Source organism: Ursus maritimus, unplaced genomic scaffold (assembly GCF_017311325.1).
Source record: "Ursus maritimus isolate PB19 unplaced genomic scaffold, ASM1731132v1 scaffold_19, whole genome shotgun sequence".
Lineage (NCBI taxonomy): Eukaryota > Metazoa > Chordata > Mammalia > Carnivora > Ursidae > Ursus > Ursus maritimus.
The window spans coordinates 43359515-43366611 of record NW_024424341.1 but is presented as its reverse complement, the minus strand read 5'-3'; positions in this window follow the sequence as shown (position 1 = coordinate 43366611).

Below are 7097 nucleotides of genomic sequence, written 5' to 3'. Positions count from 1 at the left end.
CATTTTGGTGAAATGCCTGTGTCTTTTACTCATTTTTGAATTGTTTTATTTTTTATTGTTGGGTTTTGAAAGAACTTTCTATATTCTAGATGATACTAGTGCTTTGTTATGTGGTTGTAAATATTTTTTTCTGATGTGTAGCTTATTTTTTTTTTAACCTTTTAATAGGGTCTTTTGAAGAGCAAAGGTTTTCAATTTTGATATGGTCTACTTTATCAACTTTTCCTTTTATGGGTTTTGCTTTGGTGTCAAATTTAAGGAACCCTTGTCTAGCTCAGATTCCAAAAATTTTTCCTATGTTTTTGCATAATTTTTTAAATGATTTTACACGTTATACACAGAAGTCTGTAATCTCTTTTGAGTTAATTTTTCATGTATGTTGTATGCTTTAGCTTAATGTTCTTTCTTTGTTTTGGCTAATGGATGTCCATTTGCTGAAGCATCATTTTTTGAAAAGATTGTCTTTCCTCCATTAAATTGCTTTTGTACCTCTGTCAAAAATCTATTAAATATATTTTTGTATATCTTACTTCAAGGTTTTCTATTTCCTTTTATTGATCTATGTGTCTATCCCTCTGCCAATATCACACTGCCTTGCTCACTGTCATTTTATAGGATGTCTTAATAGATCTCTCCTACTTTATTCTTTTTCAAGCTGATTTACCTATTCTTAGTTTTTGCCATTTTATATAAATATTAGAATAAGCTTACCTGTATCTACAAAATCTTGCTGAGGTTTTAATGGAAATTCTGTTTAGAAATGATTTATATCTTTAGTAAGTCTTTTAATCCATGAATCTAGTATGTCTCTCCATTTTTAGGTTATTATTGTTAGTGTTTGCCAAAATATTCAGGTAATAACTCCCAGTACTTGTGAGTGTGACCTAATTTGGAAATAGGGTCTTTGCTGATGTATTCAAGTTAAGATGGAAATCATATTGGATTAGAGTGGGCACTACTCTAATGGCAGATGTCCTGATAAGAAGAGGGTAATATGGACACACACACCCAGGGAAAGCCATGTGAAATCAGAGACAGATTGGAATGATGCATCTACAAGCCAAGGAACACCAAGAATTACTAGTAGCTACTAGAAACTAGAGGGGAAAGAAAGGATCCTCCTCCTGACTTCAGAGAGAGCATGGCCCTGCCAGTACCTTAATTTTGGACTTCTGTTCCCCAAAACTATAATAGATTTTTTGCTGTTTAAAAACACTAAGCTTGCGGTAATTTGTTAGGGCAGCCCTAGGAAACTTATCATCGTTTTAAAATTTTTTATTAGGATTTGTAATTTTTGGCATATAGATCTTACATATGATTTGTAAGTGTATACACTTAAGTGTCTCACTTTCTTTGGAAAAGTTCTACCTGGTGTTGTGTTTTTAATTTCAATTTTTACCTATTCATCATTAGTATATACAAATTATATAAATGTATGTTGTTGATCTGGTAAGCTGTGACCTTGCAGAACTCACCAATTCATTCTAGAAGGTTTTGTTTCATTTTTTAGTAAATTCCTTGGGGTTTTCTACGTAGACAAGCATGTCATCTATCAACAGCGACAGTTCTATTTCTTCCTTTTTAGTCTGTGTCTCTCTTTTTGTCTGTGTCTTTTATTTCTTTTGTTTGCCTTATTATGCTGGCTGTAACTTTTAGTGCTATGTTGAATAGGCGAGAGCAGACGTCCTTGCATTTTTCCAGATCTTAGGGGAAAACATTCAGTCTACCATGAAGCACAATGTAAGCTGTATGTAGGCTTTATGTAGATGCTCTTTTTTAAATTGAAGAAGTTCCCCTCTGCTCCTAATTTGAGAGGCTTTTTTAAAAATCACAAATGCACATTGGATTTTATCCAGACACATGATATGATTAGATTTTTTTCTTCAACCTGTTTATATGGCGGGTTACGTGGATTAATTTTTTAGAAAATTTTTTTATTATGTTAGTCACCATACAGTACATCCCTGGTTTCTGATGTAAAGTTCGATGATTCATTAGTTGCGTATAACACCCAGTGCACCATGCAATACGTGCCCTCCTTACTACCCCTCACCAGCCTATCCCATTCCCCCAACCCCCTCCCCTCTGAAGCCCTCAGTTTGTTTCTCAGAGTCCATAGTCTGTCATGCTTCATTCCCCCTTCTGATTACCCCCCCTTTCTTTACCCTTTCTTCCCCTACCGATCTTCCTAGGTCTTATGTTCCATAGATGAGAGAAATCATATGATAATTGTCTTTCTCTGCTTCACTTATTTCACTTAGCATTATCTCCTCCAGTGCCATCCATGTTGCAGCAAATGTTGAAAAATTGTTCTGATAGCTGAGTAATATTACATGGATTAATTTTTGAATGTAAAACCAATCCTTGTATACCTGTAGTAAATCCCATGTAGTCATGTATATAATTTCTTGTTGGAATTGATATGCTAACATTTTGTTGAGGATTTTTCTAAGATTTTTCCAAGATTATGAAAGATATCCTGTCATATTCTGTCATTTTCATCTTCCCTCCCTCCTTCCTTCCCTCCCTTCCTTCCTTTACCTAGTCTGTCTCATTTTGTATTGTATAATATTGACCTCATAAAATGAATTGGGAAGTGTTTCTTTTCTGTGTTCTGAAAGAAATTGTATAAAATTTCTGTTCATTTTTTAGATGTTTTTGAAAATTTGCAAGTGAAGCCATTTGGGCCTGAGGATTTTTAGGTAGCTTTACAATTATAAATTCAGTTTCTTTAATGGTTATTCAGTTATATGGCTATTTGGGATATCTGTTTCATCATAGTGGAGATTTGGTACCTTGTGGTTTTTGAGAAATTTAGGCTAAGTAGTCTTACACTTAAAATTTTCCAGCCTCCTCCCACAATAAAATTTTTGAAGCCCATTCTCTGAGGCTGGTAGCATAGCCGTAGTGTCAAACAAGACCAGATTTCCTTATAATGATAGATATAAATATTCTAAATGAAATATAAATAATATCTACCAATTAAAAGAATACATAGGAATACCACTCCTCAAGAATGTCAAAGATATAATCTGTTCCAGATTAATTACATTTCAAGAGTTTAGAAATTATATTTCCAAGAGATGATTATGATGGAAAAATTATTGGATTCAGCCTCAAGTCATTTTAATTCTCTCAGTGAATGGTTTTGAAATTGTGAATATGTTTTTCAAGATTCTTTGAGGGTGGCCCAATTGAAAAAACAATTTACATGACCTTATGTACAAAGTTTAAATTAAATTCATATAGTATTAGTACCTGCAAAAGTTCACTGAAAACACATTTTGGCTGAATGCATCATAGGCAAGTTTTAAAATTAATATTTGCCTTAAGACCAATGCACTAGCATAGAATCTACTTCTGGCATTCAGAAAATTTCAATTTAAAATTTTTTATGATGGACTTTGTTAAATGATTTCAGGGATTTTTTTTTATCATGGAATTTTGAGGTGCTTTATTTAATATTTTGCTTTTATTTCTTACAATATGACAGTTCCCAAATAGGACTTACTGTTGAGATAATTAGCCAAGGTGAAATTAAAATAACATTAAGAATTTTGATTTTTTTTTAGATATTCAAATTATCAATGCTAGTGTCCCAATAGTTCTACAATGGTTTTAATTATGATCTAATTTATTAATTTGCCTTTTTGTTATTTGAATTATAAATTCATTGACTCTGAAACAGTGTGAAGTTCTTCCTAAAGTTGTCTAGCAAAGACACATTTCTCCTAATATTTTTATTGTTGTCTTATTAACAAATTTTAAACTATTGATACCTACAACTTAAATGCACTGTTTATGTGCAACTTGCCAAATTAAGAGTTCAAAGGTTAGTCATTACATACCAAATAAATATTAGAGAATCATAATTCTTGCGTTATTTAGCAATATTGCTATGGAGTCACAACAGCCCTTCATTATTACCTGTACCACCAGCCTGTTTTGCTCAGGTATTGTAACTTATTACAGCATAAGTAAACCATTCACCACTCAGTGGATTGCATGATTGTCACATATGAAAAATGTTTTTATAGTGAGGTAATAGTAATGTACCATGTGCTACCTTAAAATTATTTGTTTTGAATTCTTTTACTTAGGACCGTATCTCTGTGTTACTTGAATTCCACAGAATATGTTAGCCTAAAATTTCCTGTAGTACATTTCAAATAATACTGTGATTCAGATGATATTAGAAAAAAAGATTCTGTGGTCAAACAACCCTGTAAATCATAGCATATTTCACACCACTTTTTGGAGGAATAAGTTATTTTATTTCATCAAGGCTATAATAAATAATTGTAGTAAAACCGTTTTTAAAACTGTAACCCATCATGTCCCAAACTTACTTGACCATGAATCCCTTCTTATAATGCCTGTTAATCTTTTCGCATGTTAACTGTTTTTATAAATGCTGCTCTAGCTAATAGAAATAACCTCAGAGGTGGAAATTCTAAAACATTATAGGTGGAGGCCAACTAATTTTATGAGAGGACAAGTTGCTTTCTCTGTAAACCAGCCCCATTCTTTTTCTACATATAGGACCCTTGTTCTCTTAAAAAGGAGAAATTCCTCTTGTAACAATCTTCCTTCACAGTCCCTTCTTGCTCTTCCCTCTACCCCAATCCTTAGTTCAACTTGAGATATTAAAAACAAAACAAAGCAAAAAACAGGAAAACAGGTTAGTGGAATTTTAAACGCATAGTAGTGAAATAAATGACTTTATCATTGATATATTTAGTCCATAAATCAGGTTCTAGAATTGGGGATTCTTTTCTAAGATGAATTTTATAGCAAACAGAAGAATAAAGATGGTCAAATGGGCCATAATGCCATTACTTTGTTTTCTACTAACAGTTTGTTACTTATTCTCAAAAGTTAGGAATTAAACGTATTTTATATATTTTCTTTTCATATTTGAATTGCCCTTCTGAAATTACATAATGCATTTACCTGCAAAACAAATTATAGCAAATAAACAGAAAAGGAAATCTGGCTTCCTGGGGTGGCTGGGTGGCTCAGTTGGTTCAGTGTCTGCCTTAGGCTCATGTCATGATCCCAGGGTCCTGGGATCAAGCCCTGTGTCCCTCAGGGTCCCTGCGCAGTGGGGAACCTACTTCTCCCTCTCTCTCTGCAGCTCCCCCTGCTTGTGTTCTCTGTCAAATAAATGAAATCTTTAAAAAAAAAATTAGAAAATCTGACTTTAAACTAACATGTTAAAAGCCTCATGAGTATTGTTCTGTAGCTTTCTTTATGTTTAAATGTACATGTTTATACGTGTTTTTTTGGGGGGGGTTGTTTGTGAATATTTATATATTTAAACAGGATCACTGTATGGACATCAATCTGCAACTTACGTGTAACATACATCACGGACATCTTTCCAGGTACATATAAATCTAACTTACTCATTTTAGTGTTAGTAGCTGCAGAATACTACATATGGAGAGGTATTAAATGTTCAAATTGTTTCTCTGTTGATGAATATTCATGTTGTTTTCACTTCCTTGCTGTTTCAAAAAATCGTCAAATATCTTTAAAACATAAATACTTGTATATTCTTATTTCTGTAAGATTCTTACGTCAGGTTCGTGGAACGAAGAATATGTATTTTTTAAAAAGATTCATTTGACAGAGAGACCAGAGGAAGGGGCAGAGGGAGAGAGAATCATCAAGCAGACTCCCCACTGATTCGGGAACCTGATGTGGAGCTCAATCCCAGGATCCTGGGATCATGATCTGAGTCAAAATCAAGAGTCAGACACTGGGGGAGGAGTTAAGATGGCAGAGGAGTAGGGAACCCCTTTTTCAGCCAGTCCCCTGAGTTGAGTTGGATAGGTACCAGACCAGCCTGAACATCCACGGAATCAGCCTGAGACACAGGATGATACATCTGGATCTCTACATATGCAATCTCCAGCGCTGAGTATTGAGGTACGAAGCGGGGAGCTGTGAAACTGCGCACAGATATCGGAAGATAAAAGGAAGGGGGAGGGAGCCGCTGTGTTCGGGCACTGGGAAGCGGTAGCCCCCTGCACGGGGAGCACACGGACTCACGGACCAGCACCCGCGAGAGAGCAGACTGAGACCGTGAGCCAGGGAACGCACGCCACCAGACTGAAACGGAGCTCCAGTGTGCTCACTGGAACCAGACTGAGACTGGGAGCTCCGGGAGCACGTGGGGGCAGCTGGTGGCTGGCGGTGTTAGAAACACAAAGGACAGAGACGTGCCAGCCCTGGAAGTGAGGGCTGGGACACCGGGTGTGGGGCGCACATCCCAGGACGCTGCAGGGTTGAGCAACACCAACAGAAACAGAGTTAAAGTGGCCAGAACATCAGTGGAGAACGGTCCGCGATTCCTCTGTTCTGAGACAGAGGATGAGAATTGGCCATTGCTGCTCTGACTCTCAGAAGAGGCACAGCAAACCACCAGAGAAAGCCGCCAGAGAACAAAAGCCTGGAAATACTGGCTCACAGTGTGCCCATCCCCATCCCCCCTCGCAGGGGACACGAAGACTCTACCCAAACAGGGTTGCCTGAGTATCGGCGTGGCAGGCCCTTCCCCCAGACGGCAGGCTGAAAAATCAAGAAGTCCACATTTCTAAGATCCCTATAAAACAAGGGCGCATGGCCTGGGTCCCGGTCAATAATTTGGGCTCTGGACCCCGCAACCTCTTCTCATCAGAATGATGAGAAGGAGAAATCCCCCCCAGCAGAGAAAAGACAATGAGTCTATGGCCTCTGCCACACGACTAATGGATATGGATATAACCAAATTATCAGAAATGGAATTCAGAGTAACAATGGTCAAGATGATGTGTAGGCTTGAAAAAAGTATTAAAGAAATGTTAATGAGAATATAGAATCTCTAAGGGAGGAAATGAGAGTGAACCTGGCAGAAATTAAAAATTCTATGAGCCAAATGCAATCAAAACTAGAGGCTCTGACGGCCAGGGTAAATGAGGCAGAAAAAAGTATCAGTGAAGTGGAGGATGGGTTAGTAGAAGAAAAAGTTAAAATAGAATCTGGACTCAAAAAAATCCATGCTCAGGAATGTAGGTTGCAGGAGATTACTGAATCAATGAAACATTCCAATG